At 41.0% G+C, this 18,288-nt stretch overlaps 1 protein-coding gene across 3 annotated transcripts in view; it reads right to left on the bottom strand.

Annotated features, from left to right (window-relative positions):
* CCDC91 (coiled-coil domain containing 91) overlaps positions 1–17,590 on the bottom strand; it is a 127,372-nt gene extending 109,782 nt beyond the window's left edge. For 2 of the 3 annotated variants that reach the window (XR_011148007.1, XM_069003418.1), the window contains exon 1: positions 17,489–17,590. The gene's annotated coding sequence lies outside the window, so the exon portion shown is untranslated. Of the gene's footprint in view, positions 1–17,439 lie in introns of all 3 variants that reach the window. The other variant, XM_069003417.1, reaches the window with a different exon arrangement.
* Between the last annotated feature and the right edge of the window lie 698 nt (positions 17,591–18,288).

Consider the following 18,288-nt stretch of genomic DNA (forward strand, 5'->3'; position numbering starts at 1 on the left):
AATTTAGGTTGCAAAGCCTCTCAGGACAACTGATGCAACCCAATCTGAAAGCAAGGCCAGCTCAGGCATTGCTTAACGCACATGTCAAGTTTAGAGTATCTGCAAGGACTGAGACTTTAGTTGAACAAGCCGCAGCAGCCAAGCACTGGGGCAAATACCCAGAGAATTTTCTTTTTCTATTCACCCTTCTGGTCTATCCATTGATCCATTTATTCTGAAGAGTCTCCAGGTTTCAATACTTAGAGATGAGAACAGCACATTAAGGAATGTGACAATAAAAGTTAAGGATTGATTTACACAGAACAGAATTTGTAAACCAAATGGCAATATCTAAAATTCTTCTATCAATTCCTTCAGTGAATCTAAGAATTATTAGAAAGAGAGCGAGAGAAAGAGAGAGAGAGAGAGAGAGAAAGAGAGAGAGAGAGAAACCAATAACAAAACTATTTTACCACTTAGTCCTTTTCTCAGGAGACACCCCCTGAAGTAAAAGATCCAGATCCTGCAAGAAGCATGTAAGATTCTATATCCTATGATGTGATGTTCCACACCTAGCATTAGTAATTTTGAAATAATTCTACTTTCACATACAATGCTCTAAGTACAAAACAATACCAGGAAAAGTTGTAGCACTTGTATCAGCTTCATGTAACAAGACCATCTTACACAATCTATAAGACTTCCATAACTGCCTTTCCCACTGCAAAAGCATTTTTAGAAGAACAAAGAACCATACATAAAAAACCACTAAAAAATACACCTTTTTCTTTAGCTTCATATAGCTTTTATAAAAGAACTTTGAATAATCATTAGAAATAATATTCTCATCTTCAAGCTACTGAACTAGTATAAGAAAAAACCTCAGAAACTCCACAAAAACTGGTATTAAGATAATCTACAAAATAAATTCCACAAAAATTTTGGTTTAGAATTTGAGGGCACTCTTCTTCAGCATATACTTTTAGCTTTTATAAACAGAGAGCAAAGCAAGAAAAAGCAATAAAGTGAAAATTCCAAGTCCATTTCACTTCTGTAGCTCAGACACAGCTACACAAAAAAGAAAGCAAGAGTTCCACTTTTATCCACAACAGGAAAATAAGAGCTCCTACAGAGAAGGCAGGTACTGGTTTTCAAATCCACTTATGACATAGGAGGGAAAAAAAAAAAACCCACACCACCACTGCCTTGTGTGGAAAACATATTCAAGAGCTGTCAATTCCTCAACTCTATCCTAGAAGAAACTAACAGAGAAAACCAGGAAACCCATGTTCTCTGAAATTTCCCCCAACTTTGACAATCACCTACTTAAAAAATACCAACTACTTCTCTCTAGAAATTCAAAGATGATTTCAAATTTCAAATAATACCTTACCTAGTCCAGAGGAAGTATTAAAATACGGTATTATTCAGCATATTTCAATATCTGCAGAACCTATCTTTGCCAAGATTTAATTCTAACAGCTTCAGTAACTCAAGAGTTAGATCTTCAGTCTTCACCTTCTCAGACCTTCAGTCTTCACCATAATTGGTTTCTTGTGACCAGAACATGGAAAAGCTAGTTTTTGCTTTATAAAAATAAAGGATCACACAGTTAACTAGTTTTTACATTTCTCTAATGGCCCTCTCTAAGCTTTCTCCATCACAAATACCTTTTTACTTCAAAAGCCATTTTTACAAAATGTACATAAACTTCTGTGAGAAGTCTGGCGAAGTTGATACAATTCAAACATACTGTGCTTTGGAGGAAATTCCTCTCTTCTCACCAGGCCTTCTCCCCATCCACCTCCAAAAAGAAATCTCAGAAAGTACCTTGAATTAAACTGGAATTAAACATTCCTGTTTAGCACAGCCAGGCAATACCTATAATTAATCAACATCAAGTCCAGAACAGCAATCTCTGAACCCTGATTGAGACTAATGACAATGAGAAGCCCTGGAATTCCGTTTGTATTCTAAAGAAAAAAAAAAAAACAAAGGTGAGAAAAGCCTGACTTGTCATCTGCTAATTAGGTCACAAAGATCAGATACCATGGGTCCCACAAATGCCTGAGAAAAAGTGACTACGGTAGACTAATAACTCTCATACTTAAAGTATTCTCATTTTACTGGAACCCATAAATTGGACACAGCCTTCTGAAAGACAGAGCCAGGCTGTTCTCAGAGCTGCACTGGGATTAGGACAAAACCCTTAGGACAGAAGTTGGAACAGTGAAAATTGTGACCAGGTATTGGAACAGGCTGCCCACAGACATGGTGGACTCTTCATTCCTGAGGATAATCACAAAGAATTCAACTGGACAGGGCCCTGACCCACGTGCTCTAACCAGACCTGCTTTAAGCAGCAGTTTGGACTAGAAAACCTCCAAATGCCCCTTCCATAGATGGTCTATTTTTCAATGCATTCAGTTTGATCCAGACAGTATCATTAAAAGAAAAAGTGAATCCATTTTTGACATTGTTCTTCAGCTGAACTGTACTAATAATTACCAACATCTGTCCAAGATCATTTATGACTGGATTTGCTGACAACAGAAGAACCAACCTCAAGAGAGGAACATGAAAGGGAAAGAGTAGCTCTAGAATCTTCACTGCTGTAGGAAGAATAAAAAGAGGGAAAGCCTAATGAAGTGTACCTGAAAGGAGCCTACGGGAAAGATGGAGAGAGACTACTGACAAGGGCCTGGAGTGACAGGACAAGGGGCAATGGCTTCACACTGACACAGAGCAGGTTTAGATTGGATACTGGGAAGAAATTGTTCCCTTTGAGGGTGGGGAGGCCCTGGCACAGATTGCCCAGAGAAGCTGTGGCTGCCCCATCCCTGGAAGTGTTGAAGGCCAGGTTGGATGTGGCTTGGAGCAACCTGGGATAGTGGAAGGTGTCCCTGCCCATGGCAGGGGGGTAGAGTGAGATGAACTTGAATGTCCCTTACAGCCCAAACCATTCCATGATTCTATGTTTCTATGAAATATTTTCATCACGAGTTCAAAGAAAAAAATGTCTTACATAAATCTCTGTACTCAACAGATGTGTTTCTTGAAAAAGGCTGAGGTGAACTTTTGGCATTAAGAAAAAAAATCCCGACAAGAAAGCAAAACTGCATGGGGATGCTTCTTCTTTGGAAGTAATAAAATACTTTGTTAATTCATTAACTCATTCAAAACCATTCCTAGGAATCATTAAATGGTACTATCTGATCGTGAACATGCTAAGACATCTACAAATAGCAACTCTTTTTCTCAAAAAGAAAAGTCTAATGCTTCATAATCTATCAATGGCTCTTTGAGCCAGTTTCAGTAGTCTCAGCCTGTATCTTCCTCTTGGCCTTGACAGACACAGTGCTTTGAAATTCAGGGCTTCCCTCCCAAGAAAAGAGCTGATATCTGTTCCAAGAACTTCACACAACCGGGCACTCCAATTATATACTTTAATTTTTGTACAGCGCTGATTTGGGAACACAGTCTTTTTACTTAGAAGCAAATAAAGCGTACAAGAAACATCTCCTGCTAAGCGTTTGGGAATGCTAGGACAAACTGTGGCCTTTCTTCTACAGTTCACATCTGATGAACTTAAGAAGTGGAGGGTTTAAAAGTAAAATACAAGGGTCACAGGTGTTTCAAATGCATTCCCACTGAAAATATTACTGAGCTTCAAGAAGTCAGACTGACAACAGAAATTCTTCTGCTTCTCCATGTCACTGTCAATAAGCACTGTTAGTAATTGTAATCAATTCTTTTTACCTGCAAATCACAGCAATGTGCTTTAATAGAACTTAAAAAAGAGGTGTTTGCACAATGGAGAAGCTTCCCAAGAGTAAAAGGCACCAAGTTCTGCCTTAAGCGAACTTTGTCACGGAACAGGTATGTGAAAATAGAAGGTTTGACACAATCTTAGTAATAGTAAGAGCATCATAGCAACACAATTTAATATAACAACATGTCAAACAAAAATCTAAGTCTTTGAATGCATGCTTGTATGGATGTGTGGTAACTTGCACTAATAAATGTCATTAACATTATGAAAAGAGTGCTCAGGACCTTTCATATTAAGAAGGAATATATGCTTTACAGGAAAATAAAAAGTAAAAAAACCCAAAAAACAAAACCCAGGGTAACACCAGGTTTTGTATACCATGATGCATTGCTTAGGAAAATCTGGTGCTGAGTGAATCAGTTATTCTAAAAACCAGCACTCCTTCACCAGAAGAAGAATATTTAAAGTAAAAAAAGAAAAAAAACCTTAAAAATTCTGTAGATCATCTTGTTATGCACTTAAAATGAAGCTTTTTATCTTAATTAAAAGTAAAGTAAGATAGCAAAGGTCTAAATATAAAGGATAACCAGTAGACCTGGTAGTTAAATATCATGAAAATGATATTCTTTTCCTTTAACTTACATGTAGACAGTTCACAAAAACTGTGAAATGTCAGCGTTTACAGGTTATCATTCTAATCTTATGTTAGAAAAGCTGACACGTGACCATGGATACTTGAAAAAAAAACCCCAAAGAACCAAAAAACCCCACAAAACCAACAGCACATGGAAAGATAGGATTATACTAAGTAATACATTATGTAAGATAGAATTATACTCAATAAAAATACACAGCATACCTTTGTTATTCCTCTATTATCCCTTTATTATTCTGTGTCTCCTAATGGACTGGAAGACTCACTTTTCCAATTAATAGAACAACTCCCCTCAGCTTCCTCCAAACCCTAGAAGTACAGTACTTCTCACAGGGAAAGGTGTTCATTTCAGGCAAGAAAAAAGATATTAAGCTATTTCTCTGACATGAGATGACATTATCAAAAAGAGTAACAATTATGTCTCACATTTTCAAGTCTTTCTGATTTTATATGACTCAGTTGCAAGTCTTGAAAAAGAACACCTTAAATAACTCTAATAATATTTGTTTCCCCCAATCATCTATTAGAAATTCAGATTTTATGGAAGTTTAATGCAAAAACTGAAACATAACATGACTGGTCATTTAAAAAACCCTTTAAATCCTTTGTTTTGCAAGCTCTAGCTATACAGTTAGAAGCAGAAAAGGCCAGATATTACTCTCCCTCCCATACAGAAAGAAGAAAGCATCACCACTGCACCTTTTTCTCCCTTTACTAATACTTAAAAAGAAGACTTGATGACTTTTTGTTCACATATTAAGCAGATTAATTTAATTTTCCATACAGTCCTAAAGAGATGGTTCAGTTCATGAAGAAGCAATTCATGATGTGACTTAAAATTCATTTTCATATGACTCTTACAAAGCAAACTGGGGAGGTTTCACGTTGTCCAACTCCCAACTCATAAACAAGTAAAATGAAAATCCTAATGTGCTTTCCAACAGAAAATACTGCTGCCAGAATGTCTGTGCACATTATCCTTTCTTCATCATCTTCAGTTTTGGTCTGCTCCTAAGCACGCAACACAACACTTTTCATCACATGACCTTTGACCAAATGGATATTATCATAATTATATGTTCTCTGTTGCAATCAAAAAAAAAAAAAAAAAATTTACTTCTCACAGAAAAGGCTGATTGCCACCAATGCCTTCGTAATACGCTGAGGGAGCTGCAAACATAGATTCCAGATCAGGCCAGAGCGAAAACGGGATTAGGGCTCAACACCTAAATGCTTTTCTTTTAATCAGATCACATTACTTTAAAATTATTTATTTCTTCAGGTTGATTCTTTATGCATTTCTAGAATACAGTTCTTCTCTAGTCCTAAAGCTTTTGACAAGGACTTGTCAGCCCTACCATGCCCTCGTCAGAAAGAGGGAGATGTTTCCTAAAAAGTCCCATACTCAGCAAGTTACCAGGACATTTAGGTACCAAGTATGTGAGGAGGGCTCTGATACCAAGAATATCACGTCAGTTAACAATTAAGTAAAAATTATTTCTCATTCAAGAAGAGTTAAACTCCCCCAACCCCAAATCAATAGACAAAACCAAAACACTCCACATCTTCCTGGTCTAAAAGAAACCAATTGTTCCTTCTCCTATGTCATTTATTTTAAATCACAATTTTATGTGTCCTCTAAGACCTTTGTTAAGCTGGAAATAAATGCATGCCTAACAGATATTCATCCTAAAGTATAAAACTTCCATACACACAGAATACATGAACAAGAACAAAACAGTAATAAGCTGTAGTGGACACTTATTTATACAAGCACACAGTGAAACTGGAAATAATATACTTGACAATTCATGGAATTATTTAAGGTAACAAGGGCCTTACATATTCATGGAGCTTAATGGCTTTTGAAACCAGCACTGTTTAAAGAGAACTACTGAAATTTATCCAGAAATTACTATGCAAAACTATCCCTTCTGGCAATGCTGTGAAAACCGGCAGAACATTCGGGTTCCAAAGTGCAAACTACATGTAGAGTGATATCTTTTAACTACATTAATTATTGGGCAATTACACAGTCTTCAGTCAGCAAAATTCCCAGTGAAAACAAGTTCTGCTTGACTAAAGTCAGCAAGAAAAAACTTGAATATTTGAACAATAACCATTAATGCCCTACACTTACACTCAACAGTAATTAAAAAAACTGCATTTAGCAATTAAAAGTTGCAGGTGATAACTATAATTTTCTGTAGAGGCTTTGACAACAAAATGTATGTGAACAGACAACTTCAAGCTAATCCAGTCGTCTTCTAAAATATATGATTGTAAAAAAAAAAAATTAACAGAAAAACTCACAACTATCTTCCTTCACTCATAATGAGTAGCATGTTAGTTTACTCCTATAATCAAATTACTATTTTCCCCAGGACAAATACTGCTCACTGAACAACTTGCACAAAAAATTATCGTAAAACATTTCACTAAATAGGAGCAACAACAAAAATGTTTTTATTTTTAATCCAAAATGCCAAAAATAATTTTAAGAAATTCAAATCCAGCACATTTCATGAGAGCAACTGCTCAGGAGGGAGCCTGGCTGGCTGGAACCAGAATTCTGACCAAGAGCCTGCCTGTTCCAGTCTACCTAAGACTAGAACCAAACCCAGCTCTTAAGAATGCTGGTCTCCTTTCAGCCTTCCCATACTGTATGATCTGTTTACCCACTGCTTTTCTGATCCCATATTGTTTCCCCCACTTTCCCCTGCCCCTAGCCCTGGCCACTCCCTCGGGCTCTCCCTACTGGTTCCTGTACCCCAACTCTGCCCATGTACCACCCCTGAGAAAACCCCCTGCGCCTGAATCAGGAGGTCTCTCTGTCTCTGGAGATCACCGGGATGGGATGTAACCTTTAAAGGTCCTCTGAAACCCTCAGGGAGGGACCCTTCTCGCCTCCTCCGCCGTCACTGGGCTGTAGAGCTGATCGCTGGCCGGAGCAAGAGTGCGGGGCCATCCAAAAATGAAAAGGACAGAATGGCTGCCCTGCCCTAAGCAGCCCCACGGAGCTCCCAGGGAAAGCTGCAGCTTGCTAAACTGAACCTAGCACTGCAACACCACACTTCGTTATTTGGTGTGTGGTTCTATAACTCAAACCTAATGGAGGGACCGGGACTGGATTAATGAGCAAAAACTAATCCGTAGCCCCTGCTGTAGCAAAAATACTGTCAGTGTTCTATCCTTTGTCAGCTTTACCAACTCCACATGTTCTGCAGTCATGTAGAGTTAAATCAGATTAAATACACATAATTTTTAAAATACAATAATTTTTCCATGGGATTCAATGTGGAAATAAAATTTAACATTAAAAAAAAATCTTAAAACACAAACCTCTTATTCATTAACTAGACACTGTAATCAGATCATGGTGTATTTTACACCATGAGGAAATTGGAAAGATTTTAGCATAGATGGTACTGGAAGACAACCATTTAAAAATCAAAATGTATTCTGTTCTTGCAACAACTTTGTTACCTTTTTTCTTTTAAGAAAAAAATATTCAACTATGTTAGAAGGAGAATTACTTCATTTCTGAGTGTGTTTTACATATACCACATCTAGATCATCACTTACAAAAAGTGATTTACATTTTTGTAACTATTTTTGAGCACTCTCACTACTCAGTATTGATCCATTTTACTAAAAACATGGTTAATACAGTTCACGTCACAATAACAATAACTTAACCTCTTCTGTCTTTCCTAAACACACTCTGGAATACATTAAAGCAATTTAGCAAGTCAGTATCTCGTCAAAACATTGTGAAACCTTTTACTGATAAGTTCATTTTCTGACAGTATTACCTTGGGCCCTTATAAATGCATGACAAAGGTGGTTTACTTCTAAAGGTGCTCTGAAAGTACTAAGGTTTTATACTACATAATTTCAGCTTGTTATAATAAAAAAGAAAAAAACAAACACAAACCCCAAAAAACCAACTACTAACTTTGCTCAACTGTGAAAGTATCACTAGGGCAACACAGGTCTGTGTACATAGATGTAGATACATATATAAAGACAAAGAACACACATTTTCAGATAGTAGAACAAGAAGGATCTATGTATAGCAAAGTCTTCGGGGCACGCAGTCAATTTAAATGTAATATTTTCCAAACAGAAGTCTAATTTGCCTCAGTTTTTGAAATTTTCAAGCACATTAGTACTTGTCTCTTCTCCACTTAAACAAGATTCTTAAACCAATATTGCTCTTTCAACCCCAACCGAGGGCAAGTCAGGCCTCTTTATAAATACTAAAGGCAGTTCACGAGCACATTTATAAGGATAATTTAACTAAATCCCAGGTACCTTCATTATTGATGGAAGTTATATAGCTGCATCACACACTTTTTAAGCACTCTTTAACTAGTAAAAGTATTCACAAAGGTCCTAAAGCAGAAGCTATTTTTTATGTTCTAACAGTAAAATTAATCAGGTCCCGGAGTAACAGTATCTCATTTTATCATTTATCACACTGTGATAAATCCTAAATTTCTGTAAGAGTCATTTCTAAGTGGAGTAAACAAAAGTGGTTTTAAACTCATTTCCTGAGACCCCTTCCAGAGTCAGTTTACAATGCTACTGTCCATCAGTGCTAACCAAACGTGCAGGAACTTATCTGGGGGAAAAAATAAAGAAAAAAGGGGGGGAGAAGTGTTATTCTCTGAAGGACTGGGAGAAATCTCACAATCGCTGGCCCTTGGTTTTCATGTGGAACTTCAATTTACCAGGTATCTGCTGGAAACAAAACACAGCAGAGGGGAAACAGGACTGCAAGGATGGCATGAGGTTCTGCAGGGAGGAAGTTAGGAGGGCCCAAGCCCAACTAAAACTTAACCTGACTACAGCAATAGTACAATAGTACAAAAAGACAATACAAAAATGATTTTATAAATACAATAGCAACAAAAGGAGGGCTAAATGTCCATCCTCACTGGATGCAGTGGAAAATAATAGTGAGAAAGGATGAGGAAAAGGCTGAGGTGCTTAGTGCTGTCTTCGCCCCAGTCTTCAGTAGCAAGACCAGGTGTCCCCAGGGTACCCAGCCCTGAGCTGGAGGAGAGGGAGAGGGAGCAGAACAAACACCCACAGTCCACAAGATGCTCATTGAGTGACCTGCTGTGCCTCAGACACACACAGGTCTGCAGGGCTGGCTAGGATCCACCTGAGGGTGCTGAGCAAGCTGCTGAAAGAGCCCACAGAGCCACTTCCAGTCACTCACCAGCAGTCCTGGCTAATTAGGGAGGTCCCAGTTGGCTCTGATCTAGAAACAGAGAGGGAAGGATGATCCGACCTGATCTCCTCTGACAAGGTGACCCACTTTTTGCATCAGGCAAAGGCTTTGGATATTGTTTACCTGGACTTTCAGTAAAACTTATCTTTTTCCAAAGGCTTCACCTGGAGAAACTGGCTGCTCCTGGCTTGGACATGTGCATTCTTTGCTGCATAAAATAAATGGCTGGGTGGACAGGCCCAGAGGGTTGTGAATGGAGTGGCTGAGGGAGCTGGGAATGTTTAACCTGGAGAAAACGAGGCTCAGGGGGGACCTTCTGGCTCTCCACAACTCCTTGACAGGAGGGTTGGGCTCTGCTCCCAGGGAACAAGGGAAAGCACAAGGGGAAATAGCCTCAAGCTGTGCCAGCAGAGGTTTAGATTGGATATTGGGAAAAAAAATTCTTCACCAAAACCATGGTCAAGCACTGGAAAAGGCTACCCAGGGCAGTGGTGGAATCACCAACCCTGGAGGTATGTAAAGATGTGTGGATGTGGTGAGTGGTGAACTTAGCAGTGTGAGGCTCATGGTTGGACCCTTGGAGGTCTTTTCCAACCTTAACAATTCCATGATTTCAAACTAAGTACAACTTTTCTTCAATCTACAGCTGATCAGGCCAAGATGCTGATTTTTTACTGTGACAGCTTATGAACTAAAAGCAAGCTGACTGTGGCATGTGCATCATGTGGAAACCTCTTCAGAAACTCACTGTTAGACTGTTTCAGAAGCTGCACCCCATGGAAAATCCTTTTTAAAAGCATAGCTGGCAAATGCATGCCAAAATATTTTGGTTTCCATCTAAATCTACACTAAATTCCAATCCTCAGAGACAGGATTTCCACTTTATTTCTCTCTATACACACACACTAAGCTCAAGAACGGTAACATAGTAAAGTGTTGTTCAAGTTTTGAAAAAAGCAAGCCTAACACAAAGAACTCGACTGTAGGTCTCTTTTCCTCAGAAATTTAAAAAAATCCCAAACATCACTGTGTTCTGCAGTAAATAAAAGATATTTAAGTGAAAACATACATATTTAATACAAATGGATACTAAAACAAATTCAAAGTAAAGCAATTCCATCTTTCTCTAAGCCCACCTCAAGATAAAATAACTCAATTCTAGCAGTGGGTTCTGGCAAAGTATTTAATGAGGAATGAAGAACTACAAGACCAAGTTTTGGCAACAATACGTAAAATATTGGATAGCTTTTACCTGCATTCACTTTATTCAGAAACCTTAAGGAGACACAGAATGAACATTAAGGAAACACAGAAGGAATTTATAATATTTAGTACATTTAGTACCTTTATTTATTTACAATCTAACCAAAGTTTAGAAAGCAAAACCATTTCTAAACCTTTGGACATTTTGTATTTTGAATCTTCATTTTTTTTGTGGGATTATTTCACTTGAATATAAACACCTGGGAAGGAGACAAAAATTACTTCTGAGCTTCTAATTTTAAGGCCTGTAGGGTTGTAACAAAGAATCCTTTCATAATCTTGTATACTGAAATCAAATTGCTTATGAATTGATGCAATGGATTGTTAGTTTCTGCTTCCCAGACGAAGTGGGTTTGTTCAGCTGGGTTTTCAAATGTTACACTACTTCCAGGGCTAGGTTAAGCAACCTGTTTCGCTGTAGATTATATTCACTTTTTGTGAGTATGGTTATTAACTGATGAAGCACCTCTAAACCTGCTCACTTTCGTCCAGATTTCTTCTGCCTTCAGCCAATGTGCCCAAAGAACATGTGCAACAGCAAGGATGTCTATAGCAGTGATTTTCTTGAAAAGTCCACAGCTTAGAGCAAGCATCCCTTTCAGCTCATATTTATTCACCTCTCCCACAGCTGCATCCGCTCCCCAGACTGTTCACAGAATAGGATAGTCCCAGCTACAAGGGACTTGCAGCAATCATCTGGTCCAACAGCCTGAGCCCTCACCAGAAGTCAGGGCACATTAGGAAGGACATTGTCCAAGTGTCTCTGAGACACGGACACACCTGGGGCACCAGCCACCTCTCTGGAAGCCTCCCCCTGCCTGGCCACCCTCATGGAGGGCACCCCTCAGCCTCCCTCTCTCCAAGCTGCACAAACCTAAAAGTCCTTGCCTGCTCCTCAGAGGACGTGCCTTCCATTGTATCCATACTGAGGTATGGAATTTCCACTCCATTTTCATACACACTCATTGTCACTTGAAGGGGTGTCCTGGGTTGAGGTGTATTCTATTACCATCCTCATGAGCAGTGGAAATCAGGTGGGGCAGTGTTTCCTTGCCTCCTCCCCCCAGACTATCTTGCTGTTCATGGCCCATCATTGTCCTGCAGCATGACTCAGAGATAACTCCCTCCGGACTATCTTCTGTTAATGAGCCTAATCAACACTTGGCCTCATGACTCATTACCCCATTGTGAGATGCTCCACCCAGAGGGAGGAACCAAGCATCCCATCGTGGATATAATCTGGGACTCTGAACACTAGAGACACTCTTTCCACTGGATTTCCAGAGGACAGGAGCTACACAGCCACCACTGGACTTTTTGAGGAAGAGCAGACCCCTTCTACTACAGGATCACCACTTCAGAGGACTGCAGCCACCATTCCACCAGACTGCTACCACCACCCGGCCTAACAGGAACTCAGGTTGTATCTTGACTCTGTCAGTGTTTTCTTTTACTTTCTTTTCCTTTCCTTTAATTTCCATTAAATTGTTATTCTGACTTGGTGCCTCCCACTGGTTTGTTTTCAAACTAGCACAAGGGGATGATTGCAATTGGTGAATTTTTCACCTGCTCAGATCAAAAGATGTGGTGCCTTGGTGTGGCTGTGCTGCCACACAAGAGCTCTCCAGAGTGCAATGGTTCACAGCCAGAGTACAATTCTCCAGCAGGTACAAAAGCTGAAACACAATCAGCCAGCATGCTCAAACACTGAGAGCAATGCCCCTGTGAACTGCTTTTCTAGAAATAACACAACACATTAAATCCCTTTTCAAGTCCTTTGTTGAAGGAAAAGCCATAGCTCTAGTAATAGATCCAAGGCTACAGCCTTGAAATCACTAGTTTTCACACTGGAATAATTTGAGTTTGGATGTTTTGCACCTCAAGATGTGCTTGCACTCCTTAAATCCTTCATTTCCAAAGAAATCCAAGTTTTAAATACTATCAGTCCTTAGTGCCAGATTCCAACTGTACTCCTCCAAGCAACCTACCCTCCAGCAGAGATTGCTTTGCCCTGTACACATCTGCTACAGCCTTATAATCCAGAGGAAAGTTGAATAGAAGGAAAAGTCTCAATTTGGAACCACCCCTACTAGCAGCATAAATTATTTTAATTACTTTTTCCAAAAGCAAACAAACAAATGGCCCCAACCATTACTGTTGCACAGTCACCTAAAATCAGTTTATATATGTGCACAAAAATTTTCCATCTTTTCCAGGACTGCACTAAAATGAGAAGAATATTGCTGAAGTCTATGGAAGAATGGGTAAAGATCTGACTTATGTTTCACTGCAAGTGAAAACTTGCCTGACTAGTTAATATTTGAGTATTATGATGCCATATGTTATCAGATAAGGAGGTTCAAATTTGGTTTTTTAATCAAGGAAACTGCTGAATAGGTGAAAACTCTACATTCTAAAACTTACCACAGTTGTTCATGGGAACCCTAAAAATCAGAATTTAGCCCTGTATCATTTTCACTAAGTGGAGGTTTTTGAAGACCTCAGAGTTCCAGAAACTCCCTGAGATTTTAGATCTTTTTTTTTTGTACTAAATAAGCACTATAGTTTAGACATACTTGATTTTCTTAAAAATAGAACTCTTGCAAATACAACAGAAGACATATTTTAAGCTAAAGCCATTTCCAAATTCTTCTCTGAAAGACATACAAAACTGGAATTTTTATCACTCCAATGACAAACAGAAAAACCTGCTTTTCTTTTATAGGCATTAGATAGGTATGATAAATATTTCTCTTTCTGAGGATCCAAAATGGCTTTATAAGTATTATGCCCATTCCTGTAGCTCTAATTCAAAGGATGGGAAAGTTTGCTAGGCAGTGTCTGTTACAAGGTGATCACAGGAAATTTTAGCCTCATGTGTGCCAACCAATTTAAGGCAGACACAGATGTCACATAAAGCTGCTGGAAAACTGCAGAATTCTACAAAAATTACATCCCTAAAAACCTCTTGAGGAACATCCACTGCAACTTGTACACTTAAGTAAAAAACTTAATTCACTTTTTTTCTTAATTCAGAAAGTCCTCTGTGATTACTTAGAAAGAAATTTATGGGTACATAATTCTGTTTCTCCAACCACTCCCTAGAATGGGATTTACATTTTTAATGGTTTAATTGAAAGAGTCGACAGAACTCCCACAAATCATTTCAGTCACACCTAAAATAAATCTGCCAACTGAACAATGAAAATGAAAAAAGCTGCTATGTCAGAAAAGCAAAACTGGTCAATCCCAAACTTTTCAGGACAAAGTAATACAAATCCTACTGTATGCTAAGAAAGTTTAGGTAATAGAATTCTATATTAAGAAAATGACAGATCCCTTCATTTTTATCTGTAAAAATAGTACCACTTCTGGAGACTCAGGTCTGGAGAGCAGGTACCTTTGCTTAAGGGATGCAAAGTGATGAGGGAATATTAGGGTTGCAAGATGCCTTATCACAGAAGATAAATCCAACCCTCAAATTTAAGGTATTTATTTTTATTAACACCAGCAGGGGTTATTTCCACATAAATCTAAAGCCTTTAGAAGTATGAGATAGAAAAACAACTCCTGCACTTTGAATTTCTGATGCATTCTCTCATTTATAAATAACAAAGTAATGAAGCTAACAGATGTTAAAATAGTTTCTGAAAGTCACCTTGAAACACCTTTTAGATCATCTGCCACTACACTGCACTTAAAGGTAGATTTAGACCACTTGACTTAAAATTTAGACTCTGTAGACTGAGACTTGTAGTGTAGTGGGGGGAAAGCCCTACAGAAAAAAAAACAGGTGAAAAAGTTCTGAGTATCAAGACTGGTTTAACAAGAATTTTTCTCCTTCATTATTATGACCAAATTAGTTTTCCATGAGCAGAAAGAACTTTCCTGTAAGGGCACTCGAGCATGAAGCACTGCACAGATGAACAGCAGCAGATTACACCACACACGAGGGTACCAGGCCCTGCACACACAAACCACACCTCGTGTACCTGCACAAGGGCAGGAAGGGGCTGTGAATTTTACTTTTAAGGACTCACAAAAAGTGTGCTTCCATCAAACCTCAAACTTTTTTCCATTTGGTGTTGCAAGCTTTCCTGGAAGCTGGGTTTTCAGCAGGAACCCAGCCAAGTGCTCAGACAGATGCTGCACTTTTAGATATCTGTCTCAGCAGCTCTGTAAAGATCTGGGGAATTATTGCCCTTAAGATTGTGATCCACTTGTTCCTCTGGACCAGAAATACGCTTCATAGCGTAACTGCATTTTGGCACCTCTAAACCTGTGTGCCTGTCATCAGCCTGACAGCACAGAAGCAGCTAACAGTGCCTAGACAGCTGGTACTCTTCACCAAGCTCTGGCAGCAGTTGTCTCACTTGGAAGGAGATGTGAAGGGGCTGGCCCCAACAGCTCTGAGCCCATGGTGCTCAAAGACATGCAGAAAACAGTCAAGGAGCCCCTAATTAAGTGCAGAGGGACTGAAACTGCATTGAGAGTTCTAGTGAGGCATGGTCTGACCACTGTGCCTCCAAATCCTGTGAAGGTTTATGTGTGAATGTGACAGAAGCAAGTGTGTCACCTGGTATGCTCAGTTTCCAACCATTCCAGGTAGAATCAAACTGGTAGGAAGCCTTAAACTGAATTATACCAATAGTCAGAGAAAGATTTGGATAAAAACAAATCCAAAGGTGACAGACCCTATTTTAATGCCAGTTGTCCTAATCTGGTGTGTACATGACCCACCCACTCCCTCAGCTGAGCTACAGTAAAACATCACCTCAGCTTCAATGTCCCAGACTAACAGCAGAAAGCATTACTGGTGGAACTACTCCCAAAGACACATTGAGCCACAGAGCACACAAATTTATCTCTTGTATTTAATTGTCTTCCTTTCAAAATACTCTTAAGACACTTTAAGAGGCTCTGAAAAAAAGGTTCTGGGATTATCTACCCTTCATTCAGCATCCAAGCATCACCTAATTGAATGCTACTGTGATTTTCTTCTTTCAGATCCTACCAGCATGAGGATCTCTACTGCACTCAACAGACACTGTCTGCCCTGCAGTCTGTGTTTGAGGATGGTCAGCAGCCTGCTTCCAGTATTAGGGATTGAGAAACTGAGAGCCCCTGAAGGAAAAACAAGGAAGTAATTACAACACTAGCATCAACATTACTTTAGACATTCAGCCATGGATGTGGAGGCACTCAGAACATGGTCATACATTTAAAAAATATATATGGAAGAGCAATTTCTGAAGAGCAGAAAGGCAAACAGCCAGGAAGTGCTGAGAACAAAAACTATTAAGCAGGTCCACTGAAACAGGTGTTCAAGCACTGTGACAAAAACTACCCGAAGTTCCTCTAAAATGCTGCAGTCAGGCGGCAAAAGATGCATTCATGGTGTGCAATTGATAGGCAAAAAGAATTGCTAACATAGGAAAGAAAAACTGCTTTTGAGAGATACTAGAGTCTCCTGACAAGAACCAAAGCTGCAGAGAGAGTTCATCATGACAATATCCCAGAGCAGAAGGGTGGGGTCAGGTGCTGAGGTACCAAGAGGACACAATCAACCCTATTTATTACACGTATCAGAAGCCTCAAACTCCTAAAATGGTTAAAGACCAGATTCATAGAAAGTGGTTTTGATGCCTGAAGATTCAGAGAGATTTTCAGGAATACTTCAACACCTAACTCCATTTATAGTAACAGATACTAGGCGCCCATGCACCTCTGAAAAATCAGACAGGATATTTCACAATTGAAAGATTCTGGACAATGTTTGAAAACTTGGCCGTGTACAGTTTGACCTTGGAAGCAAAAGAGCAAAGAACTCATAGCCAGGATTTCCAAACTTCTGGGCTAGGGAACTACTCCAAGGGTTCTCCCGTTGACAGGGACACCAGTTTTGTGGTGCAGGGAAGGAAGGTGCAGGGAAGGAAGGCAGGCCCCTGCTGCTCCTCTAAACTACATCTGAACTCCCCTTTTACAGGGACCCTTATGTCACATCACTAAGGACATCACCAGCATCACACACAAGTGTGAGCGCTGTGGCACAGGGACGGCTCAGAGGGGTCAGGCAGGTGAGGGGGCAGGGGTAGGCAGGTGAGGGCAGATGAAGCTGTGTGAGCTGCAGTACAGGAGGGCTTAGAGGAGGAGTCAGGCAGGTGGAGGCAGGAGAAGGTAGGTGGAGGCAGGTGGAGGCAGGAGAAGGCAGGTGAAGGCATGTGGAAGCAGGAGGAGGCAGGAGAATGGCGGCAGGTGGAGCCGGACCTCGCAGGGCCATCCCAGCAGCCACGCTCCGGCCGGGCTCTGCCGCCCGCTCGGCCAGCGGGGCTCCTGGCTGTGACCCGGCGGGCAGGGCCGTGATCCCGGCAGGCAGGGCTGTGACCCGGGGCTGGCACGGCTGTGATCCAGCCGGGCCCAGCGCCCGCTCCGGCCGGCCTGCCCCGGCCCGTCCCGCTCCCCGCCCGCCGGCGCGGCCTCACCCGGATGTGGATCCGGCCGCCCCCCCAGCCCCGCGGCCGAGGTCACCTTGGTGCCTCCGAGCTGGATTGTCTGTCCGCAGGCTGGGTTGTCTCACCTTTTGTAAACGCAACTGATGGCGTCAGATAACTTCTACTATAAGAGTTGCTTAATGAAGGAAAGAGCCTTGTGTTTCGAGCAGTGCGTAAGATTACATCACCCGGATAAATATGCATTAGGTAGGCGGAGAGGATTAGATAGGCGGGTCCATGTGGGTTTAGCTATATAAAAGATTCAAGTTATTACCACCTGAGCGTGGCTTCTAGGAAGCCTCGCGGCCGTCTGCTCTTTAGAGAATAAAGAGTATTTATTCTGTAAACTTTCTAAGCTACTCTCTCTGTGTTTAAGGAGCTCCTAAAGTTGGGAATAGTGCCCGCAGCGCCCGGAGCTGCTGCTTATCCCGGCCGGGCTCCGGGCCGCCCCCGCCGCTCCCTGTCCCTGCCGGGCAGCCACTGGAGTGGCCGCTGGAGTCACCGCTGGAATCGCGGCTGGCATCACCCCCGGCGCCGGTGCCGGAGCAGCCCCGGCCCTGGATGGAGCCTCTGCCCCTTGGCCTTTGGTTCCCGGCCAGTGGTTGCTCACCCAGCCCGACCGCAGCTCGGTGCGTGGCAGAGCACCAGCGGCGTCCCTTCAGTGTCATCCCAGAATCACAGGATCCTGAGGGTTGGAAGGGACCTCATCCAGTGCAACCTCCCTGCCAAGGCAGGGTCACGCAGAGCCGGTGACACAGCGGTGGGTTTGGAATGTCTCCAGAGAGGGAGAATCCACACCCTTCCCGGGCAGTTGCAGTGCTCTGCCACTCTCAATGTAAAGAAGTTCTTCCTCGTGTTGAAATGAAGCTTGTTAGGTTTTAGTTTT

This window comes from Aphelocoma coerulescens, chromosome 1A (genome assembly GCF_041296385.1).
Source record: "Aphelocoma coerulescens isolate FSJ_1873_10779 chromosome 1A, UR_Acoe_1.0, whole genome shotgun sequence".
NCBI lineage: Eukaryota > Metazoa > Chordata > Aves > Passeriformes > Corvidae > Aphelocoma > Aphelocoma coerulescens.